Source organism: Cherax quadricarinatus, chromosome 67 (assembly GCF_038502225.1).
Source record: "Cherax quadricarinatus isolate ZL_2023a chromosome 67, ASM3850222v1, whole genome shotgun sequence".
Lineage (NCBI taxonomy): Eukaryota > Metazoa > Arthropoda > Malacostraca > Decapoda > Parastacidae > Cherax > Cherax quadricarinatus.
The window spans coordinates 19,727,802-19,752,779 of record NC_091358.1 but is presented as its reverse complement, the minus strand read 5'-3'; the positions used below and the strand labels follow the sequence as shown (position 1 = coordinate 19,752,779).

The 24,978-nt window shown below is 45.0% G+C and overlaps 1 protein-coding gene across 1 annotated transcript in view; it reads right to left on the bottom strand.

Annotated features, from left to right (window-relative positions):
* LOC138854709 (organic cation transporter protein-like) overlaps positions 1 to 22,130 on the bottom strand; it is a 115,756-nt gene extending 93,626 nt beyond the window's left edge. The window contains exon 1 of the mRNA XM_070099469.1: positions 22,076 to 22,130. The gene's annotated coding sequence lies outside the window, so the exon portion shown is untranslated. The remainder of the gene's footprint in view (positions 1 to 22,075) is intronic.
* Positions 22,131 to 24,978: the final 2,848 nt, after the last annotated feature.

Genomic DNA, 24,978 nt, shown 5'->3' with positions numbered 1-24,978 from the left:
GTGCCGAATATGTAAAACTGGTCAATTAGCAAGAACTCATTTAAAATTAAGTCCTTTCTAAAATTTTCTCTTATACGTTTAAAGATATATTTTTTTCATTAATGTTGATGTAAAAAAATTATTATATATATATATATATATATATATATATATATATATATATATATATATATATATATATATATATATATATATATATATATATATATATATATATATATATGTCGTGCCGAATATGTAAAACTGGTCAATTAGCAAGAACTCATTTAAAATTAAGTCCTTTCTAAAATTTTCTCTTATACGTTTAAAGATATATTTTTTTCATTAATGTTAATGTAAAAATTTTTAATTTTGCACCAAAAGAATCTTAGAAAACTTACCTAACCTTATTATAACAAGAACAATTTATTTTAGCCTAACCCAACTAAATATATTTTAAATTTGTTTACAATAATTTAATACTAAACAAACACAATGAAATATATTTTTTTCGTTAGGTTCAGAATGATTTTGGCGAAATTATTGCATACACAAATTTTCACTTGTCCTATATGGCAAGATGAACGTTGCTATTTAAGCCAAGATCGCAAGTTCTGCCTATTCGGCACGACATATATATATATATATATATATATATATATATATATATATATATATATATATATATATATATATATATATATATATATATATATATATATATATATTGCCCAAAATACAGCAGGCATTACCCCTTTGAACAGCCGCACTGAGCCGCTGGAACAGAAAACTAGCTGCCCTGGGATCCCTAGTTACCCTGATGAGTCTTTTTCCCAGCTCCTTAAGGAATTTAGATGCACTCTTTCCCCATGAGCCAAGGGTCTCTGAGCCTATGGGAACAAACATATAATGATGGGCAAGTTCTCCATATTTTCTAGACTTTTGGGACTCCCTGAAGCTGGCAGCTGCCCCTCCTTCCTCCCTGGTGTATTGGAGATAGGTATCAGCCAAGGTAGATGCACATGTATAGTCCCACACCACCTGCTTCCCATCTGTCCAGGCTTGAAGGGTGATACCATCTGGACGCTTCTGGCTGCCATCAGATCTGCATAGTTGGGGTGGCTCTCTTACTGCTGGGCATCCAGCTGTTGTGAGGCTCCTCTTGATAATGTTATTAACCTCCTCATGTCTTGCAATCTTTCCCTCGGATTTACGGCACACAAGACCATGGTACCCGAATCGGTCTGCTGCTTCACTGCCACAAATACACCTGTGTTCGGCGAGAATAGGGGCGGCAAGTCGAAGGGCAACACCGATGCGGATGGTCTGTGGGTCGAGACGTGTGCCAAGGCTGGAGTTGGGAACAGCCAACAGAAAGTCCCCAGCATGAGGGGCTCTCACTGCCAGGAGGCGGGCTCTATCCTTCCCTGACACACTCTGAAGCATTGTTGAGGCAATATTTTCCACTATTGGACCATCCCAGTGCGATTGTTTGTAGTTGTTGGGGGGAGCAGGTCTGGTTCCAGAGCCCGTTAGATTATCCCAGATCATTGCTCCGTCAATGAATTTTTGGTCCTGGACTCCAATCTTGTCCCTAAGATGTTCAGGGAGAATCGCTGCTACAAGATCTCTAGATGCAATACACGAGGACAGAAAAGCAGGTAACGCAATCTGTAATGACTTGCGGACACCAATGCCTCCTAGTCTGACTGGAAGTGTAGCTTGGTTCCACTGCCCGTCTTCTAGAGTAAGTTTAAGTACTTTCGTAAAAATCTGCCTCAGAATACTGTCATATTCGTGCAGTATAGGGTTATCATATGAAGGTGCACATCTTAGGAAATATGTCAACCTGGGCAGACTCAAGCACTTTGTGAGAAGGTACAAGGTATCGTGGGTGTCCAGACTGCCTATTCGTTGTTCCATTCTCCTTAACTCTTCCAATTTCTTCCTGAGAATTGTGTCAATGGCATTGCTTCCCAGAGGTGCTCCTAGCAAGACACTATTTGTGGGGGCAATGACTGCTGCTCCTGGTAGTTTTGATCTCACTGCATTTATCACTTGTTGACTGACTGAGATGATTTCACATTTGGATGGATTCAGGATGAGACCCATTTCCTGTCCCCGTGTCATTACCTGTGTAAGGTCATGTAGGAGGGACTCTTTTGTACCTGCTAGTGTGCCATCATCTAGGAACCAGATGTTAAGCTCGCTGGTCAGTCTGACTGTGATTTCCCTAACTGCTATACAGAAGAGAAATGGCGCAAGAGGATCTCCTTGTTGGACACCCTCCGATGATGTAATTTCATGCTCTCCAAAGAGAAGCATTGATTCCTTGCTATACCCAGCTGAAACAAAAGGGAAGAGACCAGGGAAATGTTCTTGTACTGCTGCTAATACCACGTCTCTTTTCAGGAGATTGAACGCATTCTTGAAATATAATTTTACCACTGCATTGTCCTCAGGCAGGTTGTTGATATACGCCCTTGTTGCATGAACCGCTGCTTCACTTCCTTGAGAGACCCCAAAGCCAAGCTGGTTTGGTTGAAGCATCATGGCTGCCTGTGCACGAATACTTCGGACAGCAGCTTTGGATACGAGGCGGCGTAAGGCGTTGCCTACTGCAATTGGCCGAATTCCTCCATCCTTCTTTTTAAGTGCACAAAGTGTTGCACCAAAAAAGAAAGGTCTAATTTCATCAGGAATCAAACCAGTCAAGGAATTGTTGACGAACCTTGTGATCTCTGAAAGCAGTGTCTTTGCAAATTTCCCCAATAACTGGATTAACCATTTCCTTTAAATGCTGTGGCCTTATTCCAGTGTAACCCCCAGCAGAGCCAGATGGGAACGACATTATTGCTTTGTAAATGTCTGAGTCTTTCACTATCAATGGTTCCATAGTGGGGACAGAGGTGTTGGAACAGTTGGTGCCACTGGTTTCCCTGGCAGGTTGCTTTCCTCTAAGTGCTTCAGCCGTGTCAGCATCCCTGGGAGCAACTGTATCTTCACTGGTAATAATTCTTATTGCCCCCACTGTGTTGCCCTCTTCAATTTTCTTGCTCACCTGGACTCTGACTTTTTCACTGTCAGTAGAGTGAGTGGGGGTTCTGCCTCTCCCTTTTTTGTGTTGACGGGGAAGGCGAATGAGGTTATCAACTCTAGGAAAATCTCTTAATAATTTAATTATCATTGAGGCTAGCCTCTTTCCCCTTCTTTCCGGCACAGCTAAGCAGACACTGCCAAAAAGTAGCAAGTTGTGCCATGCCTTGATGGTTGGTGGAGCATTTAAGATAGTGGAACCATTTAGAGAGGGTGTGGTATGTAGGGTAGGAAAAGGTTTAGTTATAGGTAATACATATTTTAAGTATTTAAGAGGATAAACAAGTATATAAGATATGATGTAGGGCGTAATGACAGTACTTTGTTGGACTATGTATTGGTAGATAAGAGACTGTTGAGTAGACTTCAGGATGTACATGTTTATAGAGGGGGCCACAGATATATCAGATCACTTTTTACTTGTAGCTACGGTGAGAGTCAAAGGTAGATGGGATACAAAGAAAATAAAATCAACAAGACAGAGAGAGGTGAAGATGTATAAACTAAAAGAGGAGGCAGTTAGGATATGATATAAAAAACTGTTGGAGGATAGATGGCCAGTGAGAGTTTAGGCAATGGGGTTGAAGATGTATGGAGTTGGTTTAAGAATGTAGTGTTAGAGTGTTAAGCAGAAGTTTTTGGTTATAGGAAAGTGGGTGCGGGAGGGAAGAAGAGCAATTGGTGGAATGATGATGTAAAGAGAGTAGTAAGAGAGAAAAAGTGAGCGTATGAGAGGTTTTTACAAGGTATAAGTAATGCAAGGAAGGAAGAATATATGGAGAGAAAAAGAGAGGTTAAGAGAGTGGTGAAGCAAAGTAAAAAAAGAGCAAGTGAGAGACTGGGTTTGATATTATCAGCAAATATTTTTTAAAATATGAAAAAGTTTTGGAGTGAAATTATTAAGTTTAGGAAGCCTAGGGAACAAATGGATTTGACAGTTAAAAATAGGAGAGGAGAGTTACCAAATGGAGAGTTAGAGGTATCGGGAAGATGGAGGGAATATTTTGAGGAATTGTTAAATGTTGATGAAGATGGGAAAGCTGTGATTTCGTGTATAGGGCAAGGAGGAATAACATCTTGTAAGAGAGAGGATGAGCCAGTTGTGAGCGTGGGGGAAGTTCGTGAGGCAGTGGTTTTTACGAGGATAATGAGGCTCAGGTTAGAGAAGGTAGGAGAGAGGGAGATTATTTCCCAGTAAAAGTAGGCCTTAGATAAGGATATGTGATGTCACCATGGTTGTTCAACATATTTCTAGATGGTGTTGTAAGAGAAGTGAATGCGAGGGTCTTGGCAAGAGGTGTGGAGTTAAATAATAAAGAATCAAACAAAAAGTGGGAGTTGTCACAGTTGCTCTTTGCTGATGACACTGAAGAGAAGTTGCAGAGGTTGGTGGAGGAATTTGGTAGGGTATATAAAAGAAGAAAATTAAAAGTGAATATAGGAAAGAGTAAGGCGATGAGGATAAAAAGATCAGGTGACGAAAGACTGAATATCAAATTGGAGGGAGAGAGTATGGAGGAGGTGAATGTATTCAGATATTTAAAAGTGGACGTGTCAGAAGATGGGTCTATCAAGAATGAGGTGAATCATAGAACTGATGAAGGGTAAAGGGTGAGTGGTGCACTTAGGAGTCTGTGGAGACAAAGAACTTAGTCCATGGAAGCAAAGAGGGGAATGTTTCAGAGTATAGTTATACCAACACTCTTATATGGGTGTGAAGCAGTTGATGAATGTTGCAACGAGGAGAAGGCTGGAGGCAATGTCTGAGGGCAAAGTGTGGTGTGAATATAATGCAGAGAATTCATAGTTTGGAAATTAGGAGGAGGTGCAGGATTACCAAGACTATTATCCAGAGGGTTGAGGAGGGGTTGTTGAGGTGGTTCAGACATGTAGAGAGAATGGAACAAAACAGAATGACTTCGAGAGTGTATAAATCTGTAGTGGAGGGAAGGCAGGGTAGGGGTCGGCCTAGGAAAGGTTGGAGGGAGGGGGTAAAGGAGGTTTTGTGTGCGAGGGGCTTGGACTTCCAGCAAGCATGCGTGAGCGTATTTGATAGGAGTGAATGGAGACAAATGGTTTTTAATACTTGACGTGCTGTTGGAGTGTGAGCAAAGTAACATTTATGAAGGGATTCAGGGAAACCAGCAGGGCAGACTTGAGTCCTGGAGATGGGAAGTACAGTGTCTGCACTCTGAAGAAGGGGTGTTACTGTTGCACTTTTATAACTGTAGTGTAAAGCACCCTTCTGGCAAGACAGTGATGGAGTGAATGATATGAAAGTTTTTATAAATATTTTTATGGAGAAACCCTGCCTTGGTGGGAATCAATGGAGAGATGTGTTAATGTTATCAACAAATTTTGTTGAAAATAAGAAAAAGTTTTGGAGTGAGATTAACAAGTTAAGGAAGCCTAGAGAACAAATGGATTTGTCAGTTAAAAATAGGAGAGGAGAGTTATTAAATGGAGAGTTAGAGGTATTGGGAAGATGGAGGGAATATTTTGAGGAATTGTTAAATGTTGATGAAGATAGGGAAGCTGTGATTTCGTGTATAGGGCAAGGAGGAATAACATCTTGTAGGAGTGAGGAAGAGCCAGTTGTGAGTGTGGGGGAAGTTCGTGAGGCAGTAGGTAAAATGAAAGGGGGTAAGGCAGCCGGGATTGATGGGATAAAGATAGAAATGTTAAAAGCAGGTGGGGATATAGTTTTGGAGTGGTTGGTGCAATTATTTAATAAATGTATGGAAGAGGGTAAGGTACCTAGGGATTGGCAGAGAGCATGCATAGTTCCTTTGTATAAAGGCAAAGGGGACAAAAGAGAGTGCAAAAATTATAGGGGGATAAGTCTGTTGAGTATACCTGGTAAAGTGTATGGTAGAGTTATTATTGAAAGAATTAAGAGTAAGACGGAGAATAGGATAGCAGATGAACAAGGAGGCTTTAGGAAAGGTAGGGGGTGTGTGGACCAGGTGTTTACAGTGAAACATATAAGTGAACAGTATTTAGATAAGGCTAAAGAGGTCTTTGTGGCATTTATGGATTTGGAAAAGGCGTATGACAGGGTGGATAGGGGGGCAATGTGGCAGATGTTGCAGGTGTATGGTGTAGGAGGTAGGTTACTGAAAGCAGTGAAGAGTTTTTACGAGGATAGTGAGGCTCAAGTTAGAGTATGTAGGAAAGAGGGAAATTATTTCCCAGTAAAAGTAGGCCTTAGACAAGGATGTGTGATGTCACCGTGGTTGTTTAATATATTTATAGATGGGGTTGTAAGAGAAGTAAATGCGAGGGTCTTGGCAAGAGGCGTGGAGTTAAAAGATAAAGAATCACACATAAAGTGGGAGTTGTCACAGTTGCTCTTTGCTGATGACACTGTGCTCTTGGGAGATTCTGAAGAGAAGTTGCAGAGATTGGTGGATGAATTTGGTAGGGTGTGCAAAAGAAGAAAATTAAAAGTGAATACAGGAAAGAGTAAGGTTATGAGGATAACAAAAAGATTAGGTGATGAAAGATTGGATATCAGATTGGAGGGAGAGAGTATGGAGGAGGTGAATGTATTCAGATATTTGGGAGTGGACGTGTCAGCGGATGGGTCTATGAAAGATGAGGTGAATCATAGAATTGATGAGGGGAAAAGGGTGAGTGGTGCACTTAGGAGTCTGTGGAGACAAAGAACTTTGTCCTTGGAGGCAAAGAGGGGAATGTATGAGAGTATAGTTTTACCAACGCTCTTATATGGGTGTGAAGCATGGGTGATGAATGTTGCAGCGAGGAGAAGGCTGGAGGCAGTGGAGATGTCATGTCTGAGGGCAATGTGTGGTGTGAATATAATGCAGAGAATTCGTAGTTTGGAAGTTAGGAGGAGGTGCGGGATTACCAAAACTGTTGTCCAGAGGGCTGAGGAAGGGTTGTTGAGGTGGTTCGGACATGTAGAGAGAATGGAGCGAAACAGAGTGACTTCAAGAGTGTATCAGTCTGTAGTGGAAGGAAGGCGGGGTAGGGGTCGGCCTAGGAAAGGTTGGAGGGAGGGGGTAAAGGAGGTTTTGTGTGCGAGGGGCTTGGACTTCCAGCAGGCATGCGTGAGCGTGTTTGATAGGAGTGAATGGAGACAAATGGTTTTTAATACTTGACGTGCTGTTGGAGTGTGAGCAAAGTAACATTTATGAAGGGGTTCAGGGAAACCGGCAGGCCGGACTTGAGTCCTGGAGATGGGAAGTACAGTGCCTGCACTCTGAAGGAGGGGTGTTAATGTTGCAGTTTAAAAACTGTAGTGTAAAGCACCCTTCTGGCAAGACAGTGATGGAGTGAATGATGGTGAAAGTTTTTCTTTTTCGGGCCACCCTGCCTTGGTGGGAATCGGCCAGTGTGATAATAAAAAAATAAATATATATATATATATATATATATATATATATATATATATATATATATATATATATATATATATATATATATATATATATATATATATATATATGTATGTGTGTGTGTGTGTGTGTGTGTGTGTGTACTCACCTAGTTGTACTCACCTAGTTGAGGTTGCAGGGGTCGAGTCCAAGCTCCTGGCCCCGCCTCTTCACTGGTCGCTACTAGGTCACTCTCCCTGAACCGTGAGCTTTATCATACCTCTGCTTAAAGCTATGTATGGATCCTGCCTCCACTACATCGCTTCCCAAACTATTCCACTTCCTGACTACTCTGTGGCTGAAGAAATACTTCCTAACATCCCTGTGATTCATCTGTGTCTTCAACTTCCAACTGTGTCCCCTTGTTGCTGTGTCCAATCTCTGGAACATCCTGTCTTTGTCCACCTTGTCAATTCCTCTCAGTATTTTGTATGTCGTTATCATGTCCCCCCTATCTCTCCTGTCCTCCAGTGTCGTCAGGTTGATTTCCCTTAACCTCTCCTCGTAGGACATACCTCTTAGCTCTGGGACTAGTCTTGTTGCAAACCTTTGCACTTTCTCTAGTTTCTTTACGTGCTTGGCTAGGTGTGGGTTCCAAACTGGTGCCGCATACTCCAATATGGGCCTAACGTACACGGTGTACAGGGTCCTGAACGATTCCTTATTAAGATGTCGGAATGCTGTTCTGAGGTTTGCTAGGCGCCCATATGCTGCAGCAGTTATTTGGTTGATGTGCGCTTCAGGAGATGTGCCTGGTGTTATACTCACCCCAAGATCTTTTTCCTTGAGTGAGGTTTGTAGTCTCTGGCCCCCTAGACTGTACTCCGTCTGCGGTCTTCTTTGCCCTTCCCCAATCTTCATGACTTTGCACTTGGTGGGGTTGAACTCCAGGAGCCAATTGCTGGACCAGGTCTGCAGCCTGTCCAGATCCCTTTGTAGTTCTGCCTGGTCTTCGATCGAATGAATTCTTCTCATCAACTTCACGTCATCTGCAAACAGGGACACCTCGGAGTCTATTCCTTCCGTCATGTCGTTCACAAATACCAGAAACAGCACTGGTCCTAGGACTGACCCCTGTGGGACCCCGCTGGTCACAGGTGCCCACTCTGACACCTCGCCACGTACCATGACTCGCTGCTGTCTTCCTGACAAGTATTCCCTGATCCATTGTAGTGCCTTCCCTGTTATCCCTGCTTGGTCCTCCAGTTTTTGCACTAATCTCTTGTGTGGAACTGTGTCAAACGCCTTCTTGCAGTCCAAGAAAATGCAATCCACCCACCCCTCTCTCTCTTGTCTTACTGCTGTCACCATGTCATAGAACTCCAGTAGGTTTGTGACACAGGATTTCCCGTCCCTGAAACCATGTTGGCTGCTGTTGATGAGATCATTCCTTTCTAGGTGTTCCACCACTCTTCTCCTGATAATCTTCTCCATGACTTTGCATACTATACATGTCAGTGACACTGGTCTGTAGTTTAGTGCTTCATGTCTGTCTCCTTTTTTAAAGATTGGGACTACATTTGCTGTCTTCCATGCCTCAGGCAATCTCCCTGTTTCGATAGATGTATTGAATATTGTTGTTAGGGGTACACATAGCGCCTCTGCTCCCTCTCTCAGGACCCATGGAGAGATGTTATCCGGCCCCATTGCCTTTGAGGTATCTAGCTCACTCAGAAGCCTCTTTACTTCTTCCTCGGTTGTGTGTACTGTGTGTGTGTGTGTGTGTGTGTACTCACCTAATTGTACTCACCTAATTGTGGTTGCAGGGGTCGAGACTCAGCTCCTGGCCCCGCCTCTTCACTGATCGCTACTAGGTCCTCTCCCTCTCTGCTTCCTGAGCTTTGTCATACCTCTTCTTAAAACTATGTATGGTTCCTGCCTCCACTACTTCACTTGCTAGGCTATTCCACTTCCTGACGACTCTATGACTGAAGAAATACTTCCTAACGTCCCTGTGACTCGTCTGAGTCTTCAGCTTCCAGTTGTGACCCCTTGTTTCTGTGTCCCCTCTCTGGAACATCCTATCTCTGTCCACCTTGTCTATTCCCCGCAGTATCTTGTATGTCGTTATCATGTCTCCCCTGACCCTTCTGTCCTCCAGTGTCGTCAGTCCGATTTCCCTCAACCTTTCCTCGTACGACATTCCCCTGAGCTCTGGGACTAGCCTTGTTGCAAACCTTTGTACTTTCTCTAACTTCTTGACGTGCTTGACCAGGTGTGGGTTCCAGACTGGTGCTGCATACTCCAGTATGGGCCTAACATACACAGTGTACAGTGTCTTGAACGATTCCTTATTAAGGTATCGGAACGCTATTCTCAGGTTTGCCAGGCGCCCGTATGCTGCAGCAGTTATTTGGTTGATGTGTGCCTCCGGTGACGTGCTCGGTGTTATGGTCACCCCAAGGTCTTTCTCCCTGAGTGAGGTCTGTAGTCTTTGTCCACCTAGCCTATACTCTGTCTGCGGTCTTCTTTGCCCCTCCCCAATCTTCATGACTTTGCATTTGGCAGGGTTGAATTCGAGAAGCCAGTTTCTGGACCACATGTCCAGCCTGTCCAGGTCTCTTTGCAGTCCTGCCTCATCCTCATCCGATTTAGTAGTAGTGGTAGTGGTAGAAGTGGGAAATAAGGAAGACGAGCCAGTCAAATACAAAGGAAGGGGAGCACTGCAAGAGAGCTAGAAACCCACAGAGGGAGAGCAAGCGCACCGAGGTGCGTGAAAGGGGAAGTGGTGAAATAAAATAAAGAAGGAACAGAAACACGAGACAGGAGAGAGAAAGACAACCCAGAGGAGAAAAGGAGAGAGGAAAGGGGAAGAGGAAGAAGAAAAAGAAGAAGAAGAAGAAAAAATGAGGATTCAGGTTAAGTCACGGGTGTTCTGAAGTTTGGAGCATTTTACAATGTAGTGGGAGAGGAAGGCATCTACAGAGACGAAGCCAGGGCTAAGGTTCATACAAGGAAAGTTGTGTATAAGAGAGGATTCAACTAAACGGCGACTGTTCGAGTTGGAAGTAGGGAAGACAGTTTTAGCAGAAGACCAGTCAATAGGATGGCTATGATCTCTGACGTGACAGAAAAGAGCATTGTTAGTGTCGGCAAGCCTAACACTATTTTTGTGCTCCCTAAGTCTGTCAGAAAGAGATCGACCAGTTTCTCCAAAGTATTGAAGAGGACAGGAGGAGCAAGAAATAGAGTAGACACCAGGAACATCTGTAGAGGGAGGAGAGGTATGAACGAGATTAGTGCGAAGAGTGTTAGTCTGGCGGAAGGTAAGCTTGATGTCTAAGGGACGGAGAGAATTGTTGAGATTAGAAAGACCGGAAATGTAGGGAAGGCAGAGGATAGAAGAGTTCCCATGAGTAGAGAGTTTGGGAGAGAAGAAATTGCGTTTAGCACGTGAGAGGGCAGAGTCTATGAAATGGGAAGGGTAGCCAAGACGGGAGAACGAATTATAAAGAGTGGAAATTTCTGCTGGAAGGAACTGAGGATCACAGATGCGGAGGGCACGGAGAAAGAGGGAGATAAGAACACTTTTCTTGACAGGGGAAGCATGATAGGAAAAGTAGTGAATGTACATGCCACTGTGCATAGGTTTACGGTAAACGGAAAAGGAAAAACCTGTATCTGAGCGGTGGACATGGACATCAAGGAAAGGAAGTAAGGAATTAGATTCCCATTCAGCTTTAAACTTAATGGAAGGGGCAAGATTGTTAAGAGCTTCAAGAAAAGGTTGGAAGAGACTGGAGTCATGAGGCCACAGAGCAAAGATGTCATCCACATAGCGGAGCCAGAGTGAAGGTTGCACATCGAGGGTAGGAAGAAGAACAGTCTCGAAGTATTCCATGTAAAGATTAGCAAGGACAGGAGAGAGAGGAGAGCCCATAGCGACACCGAAGGTTTGGGAATAATATTTCCCTTGGAAGGAAAAGGAGTTAGAGTCCACACAGAGGCGGATCAGATCAAGAAAGACATCAGTGGGGATAGGGAGATGAAGAAACCCTTCATGGGCCTTCTCTCTAAGGAAATCAAGGACATCATCAAGAGGGACATTGGTGAAGAGGGACTCAACGTCAAGACTAAGCATCTTACAGGTTGGGAGAGAGCGAACCCGTTCAATGAAGTCTTGAGAGTGACGGAGGTGGGCAGGAGAAAAAGTACCAAGAAAGGGAGTGAGGGTTTTGGCCAGCCAAGAAGCAAGAGAATAAGAGACAGAACCTCTAGAGGATATGATAGGACGAAGAGGAATATCAGGTTTATGAGTTTTGGGAAGGCCATAGAAATAGGGAAGAGAGGGACAGATGACACGAAACCGTTGAACAAGGTCAAAGTCAGGAGGACAGAGGTCGGAGAGAGTCCTTAGTTTTTTGTTGAAAGTTCTCTTGATGCGATCAAGAGGGTTGGAAACGAGAGGAGTGTAGGTGCGTGAGTCAGAGAGCAAGACATCAGCTTTACGGAGGTAATCCTCGCGATCAAGGATAACTACCGAATTACCTTTGTCAGAAGATAGTATGACAATGTTAGTGTTAGATTTAAGAGAAGAAAGGGCAAGTTGGTAACGGCGTGGAAGGTGGTGATTCTTGGAAAACAGACTAACAAGAGCAGGAAGGAGAGCACCACGAAAAGTGGACAAGTCAGGAAGATTACGGAAGCGAGATTGACGAAAGGAATCAAAAGAGCTAATCAGGGAAATACCAGCGCGAGGAGTAGGCGAAGTGGCAAAGGAAAGACCAAAACCAAGAAGTTCAAGCTCATACTGAGAGAGTGAGACAGAAGACAGATTAGTAACACAGTCAGTGAGGGAGAATTTAGACCAAGGGCTAGCTGAGATGAGACGTTGAAGTTTATTTTGTAGTTTGGAAGAATGAATTTGCGCATTCAGGCGAGCAGTGTCAAAGGCAATGGTAGAGAGAAGGTTACAGAGATCCTGTGGTAGAGCCGCAAAGAGAGCACGTTGACGTTGACGGAGAGTAAAGAAGGCATCTTCAACCTGTGATTTAGTAGAAAGAATGAGCTGTTGAAGTAGGAGACGGGCATGATCAGGAAAGGGCATAAATAACAAAAAGGCACAATACCGTGACTGGAACGATACACAAATAACCCGCACATAAAAGACAGAAGCTTACGACGACGTTTCGGTCCGACTTGGACCATTGACAAAGTCACACTAACAGAGGAGGAGCAGGACGGCTATATATAGGCAGGAAGAGGTGGAGGTAGTAGTAGTGGTAGTAGTAGTAGTAGTAGTAGTAGTACAAGAATTGTATATAATACCGACAGGATGAAATGACACATGCACAACACCCGGGCATCCCCACCGTAGACGTTTCGCCATCCAGCCAGCCACTGGATGGCGAAACGTCCACAACAAAGACAACCAGACGCCGCACATGTGTCTAATTTCATCAGTAGATGTAGTAGAAGAAGAAGAGGTAGTAGTAGTGGTAGTGGTAGAAGTGGGAAATAAGGAAGACGAGCCAGTCAAATACAAAGGAAGGGGAGCACTGCAAGAGAGCTAGAAACCCACAGGGGAGAGCAAGCGCACCGAGGTGCGTGAAGAGAAGCTGAAATAAAATAAAGAAGGAACCACAGACAGGGAGAGCAAGCGCACAGTTTGGAGGTGGCTTCGTCTCTGTAGATGCCTTCCTCTCCCACTACATTGTAAAATGCTCCAAACTTCAGAACACCCGTGACTTAACCTGAATCCTCATTTTTTCTTCTTCTTCTTCTTTTTCTTCTTCCTCTTCCCCTTTCCTCTCTCCTTTTCTCCTCTGGGTTGTCTTTCTCTCTCCTGTCTCGTGTTTCTGTTCCTTCTTTATTTTATTTCACCACTTCCCCTTTCACGCACCTCGGTGCGCTTGCTCTCCCTCTGTGGGTTTCTAGCTCTCTTGCAGTGCTCCCCTTCCTTTGTATTTGACTGGCTCGTCTTCCTTATTTCCCACTTCTACCACTACCACTACTACTACCTCTTCTTCTTCTACTACATCTACTGATGAAATTAGACACATGTGCGGCGTCTGGTTGTCTTTGTTGTGGACGTTTCGCCATCCAGTGGCTGGCTGGATGGCGAAACGTCTACGGTGGGGATGCCCGGGTGTTGTGCATGTGTCATTTCATCCTGTCGGTATTATATACAATTCTTGTACTACTACTACTACTACTACTACTACCACTACTACTACCTCCACCTCTTCCTGCCTATATATAGCCGTCCTGCTCCTCCTCTGTTAGTGTGACTTTGTCAATGGTCCAAGTCGGACCGAAACGTCGTCGTAAGCTTCTGTCTTTTATGTGCGGGTTATTTGTAGTCTTGATTTTCGATTCTATGTTATTTTCATACTGTCGCTGGGCCTCCCTCCTTACCTGTGCATACTCGTTCCTGGCTCTGCGACTAATCCCCCTATTTTCATGTGTTCTCTTCCTTTTGTACTTTTTCCATTCTGTATTGCACTTTGTTTTTGCCTCCTTACACCGTCGGGTAAACCAGGGGCTCGTTCTGGTCTTCCCATTGTTTCTGTTGCCCTTGGAAATAAACATTTCCACTGCTTCCTTGCATTTTGTTGTTACATATTCCATCATTTCATTTACTGGATTTCTTGCCAGTTCTCTGTCCCACGGAACCTCCTGCAGGAAGTTCCTCAGCCTTATGTTGTCCCTTCTTTTATAGTCTGGCTTTTCCCATTCAACTCCTGTTACTCTTTCCACTTGCAACTCTACTACGTATTCAAAGCACAGAACCACGTGGTCACTAGCTCCTAGGGGACTCTCATTTATGATGTCCTCAATGTCTGAACTGCCCAGGGTGAACACAAGGTCCAATCTTGCTGGTTCATCCTCCCCTCTCACTCTGGTAGTGTCCTTAACATGTTGGTGCATGAGGTTTTCCAGCACCACATCCAACATCTTGGCTCTCCATGTTTTGGGACCCCCCTGTGGCTCCAGGTTTTCCCAGTCAATCTCCCTGTGGTTGAAATCCCCCATAACCAGCAACTTTGCTATGCTGGAGTGAGCTCTTCTTGCCACCTCAGCAAGTGTGTCCACCATTGCTCTTTTGCTCTCTTCATATTCCTCTCTTGGCCTCCTGCAGTTCTGTGGTGGATTATACATCACTGCAATGACCACCTTGTGCTCCCCAGACTGAAGCGTATCTACTATGTAGTCCCTTTCTCCCGTCTCGTCTATGCCTCCCATTTTCTCGAATTTCCATCTTTTTTTTTTATGAGCAGAGCAACCCCTCCTCCCCCTCTGCCCCTTCTATCTTTCCTCATGATCTGGTATCCTGGTGGGAAGATTGCATCTGTTATTGTCTCTGTGAGTTTGTTTCTGTAACTGCTGTGATGTCTGGGGACTTCTCATTGATTCTTTCTTGCCATTCCTTATGTTTATTCGTTAATCCATCTACATTTGTGTACCAAACCTTCAACTTCTGTTCTAATACTGTAACTGTGGTGCGGGGGGTGGGAACAGAGGGATCGGTGTGTGATGGTTGGTTTGGATTGTTCAGTTGCCTTGGGGGTGTCGTGGCTGGAGTCCTTCTGCAGATGTTTCTGGGGGGTGTGCTTGTCCTTCCACTTGTTCCTGGGTTATTCTGCTCTCCTTTTTCATTTCCCCCCATTTCACCTTTCGTTTTTGCACTCTCTCTCTTTCAGCATTCTCCTTTCCTCCTGTGTTCTGTCTCGATCGAGGTACACACTCATGAACTCCTGTTTGCTTCTCAGCCATGCTTTCTCCTGCAGGATCATGGTTCGAGTTGATTCTGCCTTGAAAATTACTTTGAGAGGCCGATTCCTTTTCTTTGTGAACCACCCGATTCTCCGAAAATTTGCCACCCGGGTCATGTCCCCTCGCCTATCACCTTCATGATATCTTCAATCGCTTTTTTCTCCTCCTGCTTTCTTTCATCTTAAGTTTCCCCTTTAGCTTCGTCTAGCCCATAGACAAAAGCTGATCTCTCCCTTTCCACCTCCCACTGTGACTCCCATTGCATCCTCTGAGGTGTTTTAGTTCCTTCCCCTGGAGTGTTCCTTCCTTCAGTCTCTTCCCTAGCCATGGCCCCTATGCCCATTGGTTTGTCCTTCCTGCTCACCTGTTCCTGGCCCCCACAGGTATCTGGTAAGGTCCATGCACATGTCCTAGTTCTTTCAATTTCTTCCAACCTCTCATTCTGTCCTAGTGTGCTCCCTGTCTTTGTTTTGGCCCCATGTGGGTTTGACAGGACCTCTGCATATAGTTTAGCTTCTGTACTCCCTTCAGACCCGTTGTCTGTGTCTGATGTAGCCATTGCTGATGCTACTTCTGTAATATCTTTGTCTCTATGCTATTTCAGATGTCTCAGCTCCTCTTCTAATTTCTGTATCTTGTTTTCTGCTGCTGTGGCATGTTGCTTCCACCTTCTGCATTCTGCTGCTAACCTCTCCTCCATCTTCCTTTCCAGCTCATCTAGCCTCCTTCCCCAGTCTTCCTCCCTTTTTTTGAGCTCTGCCTCCCAGTCCTCCCTCCCAGATTCGTCCTTCGGGCCCCTTGTTCTCATCCTAGTTCTAGTTTCCCCCAATGCTCCACAGAAGGAAGGGGAAGAGGTGGTTAGGGGGAGGGGAATAGGTGGTTAGGTGGAGTGGGGATGGATGGTTATGGGGGTGAGGGAGGATGGTTATTGAGACACATGTGCAACATCTGGGTATCTTTATTGTAGACGTTTCGCCATCCAGTGGCTTTATCAATACAAATTCTAGGACATAACTTGAAGACAGTAGAACTATGTACAGAAGATGAGGTAATCAGTCCCTCAACCTAGGAGTAGGTGCGAAGAGCACCATAGTCGTGGAGATTCTGAAGCAGAAGAAAGGATCCTGGCGCTTATATAGTAACGTCAGGTTTAGCAGACGAGGGCATATTCACTGGTAGGTGGGATTCCCCAGTGGAAGTAGGTCCTTCCCAAAGAGATGGGTTAGGGAAGGACCTACTTCCACTGGGGAATCCCACCTACCAGTGAATATGCCCTCGTCTGCTACACCTGACGTTACTATATAAGCGCCAGGATCCTTTCTTCTGCTTCAGAATCTCCACGACTATGGTGCTCTTCGCACCTACTCCTAGGTTGAGGGACTGATTACCTCATCTTCTGTACATAGTTCTACTGTCTTCAAGTTATGTCCTAGAATTTGTATTGATAAAGCCACTGGATGGCGAAACGTCTACAATAAAGATACCCAGATGTTGCACATGTGTCTTAATCTCATCTTGTCGGTATTATATACCATTTGTACACAGGATGGTTATTGCAGAGGGAGAGGTAGTTGGGGGAGAGGGTTAGATGGTTTGGGGGAGAGGTTAGATGGTTTGGGGAGGGTAGGTGGCTAGGGTAAGGGGGAGAGGTGGTTAGGGGAGGGGGAGAGGTGTTTAGGGGAAGGGGGAGTATGTTTTTGTGTCAAGTGTATATGAGCTTGTGCATGTGTGCTTGTGTATGTGTGTGTGCATGTGTGGGAGAGAGAGGGATGGGGTTAAGGGGGGGAGGGGGGGAGGGGGAGAGAAGGATGAGTGACCCTTAGAAGCAAGGGAGATGTGTGTGTGTATGGGATTAGAAGGGGAGGGGAGGGGAAAGAGGGCCGAGGGTAAAGTGACCGCATGTGTGTGTGTGTGTGTGTGTGTATACTTACCTAGTTGTCACCTAGTTGTGGTTGCAGGGGTCGAGTCACAGCTCCTGGCCCCCTCTTCACTGGTCGCTGCTAGGTCACCCTTCCTACTCCATGATCTATATCATATCATGAGCTTTATCATACTTCATGCCTCAACTACATCACTTCCCAGATTATTCCACTTCCCTACAACTCTGTAACTGAAGAAATACTTCCTAACTTCTCTGTGATTCATCTGTGTCTTCAACTTCCCTTGATGCTGTGACCCATCTCTGGAACATCCTGTCTCTGTCCACCTTGTCGATTCCTCTCAGTATTTTATGTCATTACCATATCCCCCACATCTCTCCTTTCCTCCAGTGTCGTCAGGTCGATTTCCCTTAACCACTCCTCGTAGGACATACCCTTTAGCTCCGGGACTAGTCTTACTGCAAACCTTTGCTCTTTCTCTAGTTTCTTTGCGTGCTTCGCTAGGTGTGGGTTCCAAACTGTTGTTGCATATTCCAATATGGGCCTAACGTACACAGTGTACAGGGTCCTGAACGATTCCTTATTGAGATGTCGAAATGCTATTTTTATGTTTTCTAGGCGCCCATATGCTGCAGCAGTTATTTGGTTGATGTGCGCCTCAGGAGATGTGCCCGGTGTTATAATCGCTCCAAGATCCTTTTCCTTGAGTGAGGTTTGTGGTCTCTGGCCTCCTAGACTGTACTCCGTCTGCGGTCTTCTTTGCTCTTCACCAATCTGGACCAGGCCTGCCGCCTGTCCAGATTCCTCTGCAGTTCTGCCTGGTCCTCGTTCAATTGATTCTTCTCATCAACTTCACATCATCTGTAAACATGGACACTACTGAGTCCATTCCTTCCATCATGTCATTCACATTTACCAGAAACAGAACCAGTCCTAGGACTGACCTCTGTGGAACCCAGCTCGTCACAGGCGCCCACTCGGACTCCTCGCCACGTACCATGACTTGCTGTTGCCATCTTGTCAGTTATTCTCTGATTAATTGCAGTGCCTTCCCTGTTATACCTGCCTGGTCCTCTTGCTTTCGCACTATTCTCTTGTGTGGAACTGTATCAAAAGCCTTTTACAGTCCTGGAAAATACAATCTATCCACCTCTGTCTGTCTTACTGCTGTCAGCCTGTCATGTGACTCCAGAAAATTTGTGACACAGCATTTCTTGTCCCTGAATCTGTGCTGGTTGTCGCAGATAATTTCATCCCTTTCTAGGTGTTCCACCATTCTTCTCCTGATAATCTTCTCCATGACTATGCATACTATACATGTCAGTGACACTGATTCTGCATGTCTGTCTCCTTTTTTTAAAATCTGGACTACATATGCTGTCTTCCATACCTTAGGTAGTCGCCCTGTTTCGATAGATGTGTTGAAGATTGTTGTTAGAGGCACTAAGCGCCTCTGTTCCCTCTCTCAGGACCCATAGGGATATGTTATCCCGCCTCATCGCCGTTGAGGAATCTAGTTCACTGAACAGCCTCTTCACCTCCCCCTCGGTTGTATGTATTGTGTCCAGCACTTGATGGTGTACCCCACCACTCTGTGTTTCCGGAGTACTTTCTGTCTTCACTGTGAACATTTCTTTAAATCTCATGATGAGTTCCTCACATATTTCTTGGTCATTTCTTGTGAGCTCCCCTCCTTCCTTCTTCATCCTGATTACCTGGTCATTGACTCAAGAAATCGTAATGACACGATTGTGGCTAACGCGACGGGCTGGAGTTTTGAGACTCTATGACCGCGGGTTCAATCCCGGCCAGGGGTATGGTTTACCTGGTCATTGAGTGATGTTTTCCTCCTGATGTAGATGTACAACAGCTTTGCGTCTGGCTTGGCTTTCACTGCTGTCATTTTTTTTTGTGTCGCTGGGCCTTCTTTCTTACTTGTGCATATTCATTTCGGCTCTTCGACTACTTTCCATTATTCTCCTGGGTCCTATATCTCCTAAACTTCTTCCATTCTCTATTGCATTTGGTTTAGGCATCTCTACAGACCTGCGGATGAACCAAGGGCTCGTCCTGGCAACAAATGCAAATTTAACAGATGAATTTCCCGCCAGCATGGCTGTGGTGAACTCTAGCTCATGTCCTCTCAAAGCCGCCATCATAACTCAAGGAGCCGTAATAACAAGATTGCAAACAAACTAAGGAGCAAGTGGGGCTTGAACCCAGCTGGTTGAGTGACTTATGTACTGGCCTGGACTTTAACAACTCACTTACCAGGGGCTCAACGCCGACCGATTCAATAATAATAACAATAATAATAATAATAATAATAATAATAATAATAATAATAATAATAATAATAATAACAACAACAAAAACAACAACAATAATAATGATAATAATAATGAGATGATAATCTTTAAATCTGCAAATACACGATACAACCTGTTTTATAACACTGACAGTGTGCTGCAGAAAACAATATGAAGTTCAACGATGAGAAATTTCAATTACTCAGATATGGTAAACACGAGGAAATTAAATCTTCATCAGAGTACAAAACAAATTCTGGCCACAAAATAGAGCGAAACACCAACGTCAAAGACCTGGGAGTGATCATGTCGGAGGATCTCACCTTCAAGGACCATAACATTGTATCAATCGCATCTGCTAGAAAAATGACAGGATGGATAATGAGAACCTTCAAAACTAGGGAGGCCAAGCCCATGATGACACTCTTCAGGTCACTTGTTCTATCTAGGCTGGAATATTGCTGCACACTAACAGCACTTTTCAAGGCAGGTGAAATTGCCGACCTAGAAAATGTACAGAGAACTTTCACGGCGCGCATAACGGAGATAAAACACCTCAGTTACTGGGAGCGCTTGAGGTTCCTAAACCTGTATTCCCTGGAACGCAGGAGGGAGAGATACATGATTATATACACCTGGAAAATCCTAGAGGGACTAGTACCGAACTTGCACACGAAAATCACTCACTACGAAAGCAAAAGACTTGGCAGACGATGCACCATCCCCCCAATGAAAAGCAGGGGTGTCACTAGCACGTTAAGAGACCATACAATAAGTGTCAGGGGCCCGAGACTGTTCAACTGCCTCCCAGCACACATAAGGGGGATTACCAACAGACCCCTGGCAGTCTTCAAGCTGGCACTGGACAAGCACCTAAAGTCAGTTCCTGACCAGCCGGGCTGTGGCTCGTACGTTGGTTTGCGTGCATCCAGCAGCAACAGCCTGGTTGATCAGGCTCTGATCCACCAGGAGGCCTGGTCACAGACCGGGCCGCGGGGGCGTTGACCCCCGGAACTCTCTCCAGGTAAACTCCAGGTAACTCCAGGTGTTCAGAGAGCCCCTGGTTATGCAGAGCATTTCTTGCACTGCAACTCACATCAGTGAGCTTCCACATAGGTACCTACACACTACTAGGTGAATAGGAGCAGCAGGTTTAAGGAAACATACTCAACACTTCATCCGCCAGAAGAGCTCAAAACACTGAATGCAGCACTATATATTAAAGTGATGTTGGAAGCAGATAACAGAGTTAAGGAGATTTACGTGAAACGTTAAAAATTGTCTGGTGTAGCATAAACACTGCTGCATCATGATACAAGCATCTTTTATGCCATGAAAATACGCAGGATTCAAGTATTGTAGCACTGAAGGTTGGTTGGTCTCTATCGCCGGATTCAACTGTTATAAATATCTCAACTATAACTTCATGATATTTGTTTTACGGTGTGATAAACTGAGAGTATAATGAAATACACTTTGTGCTTGAAACATAAAAATAATCTCCTCCATGAGTGTGACAAGGCAAGAGAGGTTCCAGGGTATTAAGTCGGCCTAATTAAAATCATGGAAAGCGTCGCTAACGTTTCTGTGAATAGCATTCACACATTAGCACTATAGATGAAGTAAATAGGTACCTAGCTCAGGAAATGATGCAGCACGACAAATTGTGAAAAAACGACTTTATAGACGGATGTTGTTCAAAAGTTGTTGTCTCACACTGTTCTTTGCACTTTCCTTGCAGCACAAAATATAGAATTTCGTGATCTAAAGCTTTCAGTAAAGAGTCAAACAACACAAGTGATTATTCCTGAACAAATTCTAGATAAGTAAAAATGAATGAAAAGATGGAATGGTAGGGTAAGTGGAATATTCAAACGGCTTCAGGAAGAAATCCAAATATTCTTCCTTGAGGCCCTTTTGTCCACTTCTCCGAGGCTATGGGTCCCATAATTTACATCAGAGGTGGAATTTATTTGCAATGTACATTTCTAATAAATGTCCACTAGTACATTTATTAGCAATGTCCACTAGTACATTTATTAGCAATGTCCACTAGTACATTTATCAGCAATGTCCACTAGTACATTTATTAGCAATGTCCACTAGTACATTTATTAGCAATGTCCACTAGTACATTTATTAACAATATCCACTAGTACATTTATTAACAATGTCCACTAGTACATTTATTAGCAATGTCCACTAGTACATTTATTAACAATGTGTATCAGAACAGAAGTACAATTTTTTCTCATCTAGTCTGGTTTCTAAGACAAAATGAAAATCGTTTCCTTCAAGAAGTGATAAGGTATTCTTCTTGGCAATTATCTGTTATTTATGTAGTGATAATTTGTTTATCATTATGTTCCTTAGAAGCAATAATGCGTTAGAGACAAACAGTGACAGAGAAATATGTGGTCAGGTTTGATCTGAGGAAGAGAGGATTTCCATATCTTTGAATAAAAAATCTTCACTATTATTAATCCACCCCAATATAGGGGTTGGTAACTTCAGAATATTTTACCATCAACTCACGATAAAATATAATCAGAGATATAAAGTTTTTTGGGGGCTTCACAAACATGAGAAAAGGAACCATAAAGTAACCTCAGTAAAAATACTTGATCCAAATTTCGCAGTCATTATTGCTATTAATATTATGTTAACAGTTCACTAAACTAGTATGGACCAGCACCACTAGCAGACAGAGGAGCAGACTTAACACACACACAGACAGCCACAAACTGACAACAGAAGCAGGGGTAAAAGTTCACCCTAGCGACGCCACTACAAGGTGACTCACAGTACGAGACTATGCATCATATATAATATAAATAATTTACAAACCTCACAAACTTAATAAAACAATTTTTCAACAATTGGCAAACTTTATTCTGGAGACGATTGTAACGTAATGTTTACACTTCCGTCACTAACAATCCAACTAACAACAGTTATAATTCTACAACTACTACTTTTACTACTACTACTACTGCTACTATTACTAGTACTGCTACTGCTTCTACTACTACTGCTGCTACTACTACTAGTACTACTACTACTACTACTACTACTACTACTACTATTACTAGTACTACTATTACTTCTACTTGGCCAAACCGCCACCGCTACCGCCAATCACCACTACTACCACCTGCCGCCTTGCCAATACCAACTACCATTGCCTAACAATAACATTGATACCTACCACCGCCAGTGCTCACCATTACCTACCACTAACACCACCATTGCCTCTTACTCACCTGTCCACTCAGCAACATTACCTACCATTACCACCACCGCCGCCTACCACCACCGGCCTACCACCACCGCCACCTACCGCTACCACCACCGTACCACCATCCGCCGTACCACCTACCACCGGCACCTACCACCATTATACCACTCACCTACCAATAACTCCAATAATTACCATTCGATCATAACTGCCGCCAGCACCACCTACCACCGCCTACCTACCACCGACTTCTACCTACCATCCACCGCCTCACCACCTACTCAATTAAGCCGACTGGCCACCACCACTACCAACTCAACCACCGCTAACCACCTGCCATACACCTACCACCACCATCCACCACCTAACACCGCCACCTACCACCACCACCGCCAACACCTGCCACCAACACCTGCCTACCACCATCTACCTACCACCGCCACCACCACCTATCCACCGCCTGCCACTAATACCACTGGCCACCAACCACCGCCACCTACCACCTGCCACTACCTACCATCATCGCACTAACACCGCCATCCATTACCGGGCCTACCACCACCTACCAATAACCACCGCTACCGCCACCAATGCCAACCTACCACCAATTATCTACAAACCGGGTTACCACCAACTACCACCACCGCCACCGCCACGACCAACACCACCTACCGCCTACCTACCACCACCTACCACCACCACCGCTACCACCTACCACTACCACCATTAACCACTGCCACCACCACCTCATCCACTAACACCAATGACCGCCTACCTACCGCCACCTAATATTCCTCCACCACCGCCTACCATTCACCACCTACCACCTAACCATCCGGCCAACCAACCAACCGCCACCACCTACCACCAATACCACCACCTACCACTGCCACCTACCATCCAATAATTGCCACCACCACCACCGCCACCACCACCGCCACCTACCACCGCCAATACCAGTCCACCATCCACCGCCACCTGCCACCGCCTACCACCACCACCAATACCACCACCGGGCCGCCACCACCACCACCTACCAACTCCACAACCACCACCGCCAACTACCACCAGTACCACCACGCCATCCACCTACCATAATCCACACCGCTACCACTAATACCACCTGACCGCCTACCACTACCGCCAATGCCACCATCACTACCACCGCCACTACCACCTATCCACCGCTACCACCGTCCACCACCTAATACCACCGTCCACCATCCACTACTCCACTAACACCGCCTACCACCAATACCAATTACCACCACCACCAAATAATACCACCACCGTTAAACCACCACCACCACCACCACCACCACCATTCACCAACCACCACCACCGCCACCACCACCAACCACCAACATCCAACACCGCCACCACCACCACCACCTACCACCACCGCCACCACCACCACCAACACGAATCACCACCACCGCCACCTCCACCACCACTATCTACCTACCTACCACCTACCTAACACCGCCTACCTAACTCCACCTACCTGCCACCTAATACCTGCCTGCACCTACTTGGGCTACTACTAATACCATCCAACCACCAACTGCCTACTTCACCTACTACCTACTGCCAGCCATGCCAACCCAACCCCTGCCTCTGTACCAATCACTACCACTGCCTTCCACCTGCTCACCTAACTGCCAATACCTGCCACTACCACTACCTCACCTACCTACCTGCTGCCACCATTACCTCCACTACCAATACTAACACTAATACCGCCACTACCTACTGCCACCTACCACTACCTACCTACCACTACCAATACCATCACTGGCCTACCACCTACTCACTCACCTACTCAATCACCTACCTACTACCTACCTACCACTAATACCTAATCACTGGCCTACCACCTACCTTTACCTGCCACCAACACTGCTACTAACTTCACTGCCTACTATTTTCTTTATTATTTTATTATCACACCCTGCCGATTCCCTTACCAAGGCAGGTGGTCCCTGAAAAAGAAAAAACTTCACCATCATTCACTCCATCACTGTCTTGCCAGAAGGGTGTAAGCTTACACTACAAGTTTTTAAATTCTGCAACATTAACACCCTCCTTCAGAGTGCAGGCACTGTACTTCCCATCTCCTCCAGGACTCAAGTCCGGCCTGCCTGGTTTCCTGAACCCCTTCATAAATGCTTACTTTTGCCTGGCGACCCTCCAAGAGCACGTCAAGTAATTCAAAAACCATTTGTCTCCATTCCACTCCTATCAAACACGCTCACTCATGCCTGCTGGAAGTCCAAGCCCCTTCTCGTACACCTCCTTCCTTTGCCCCCTCCTCCAACCTTTCCTAGGCCGACCCTCTACCCCCGCCTTCCTTCCACTAC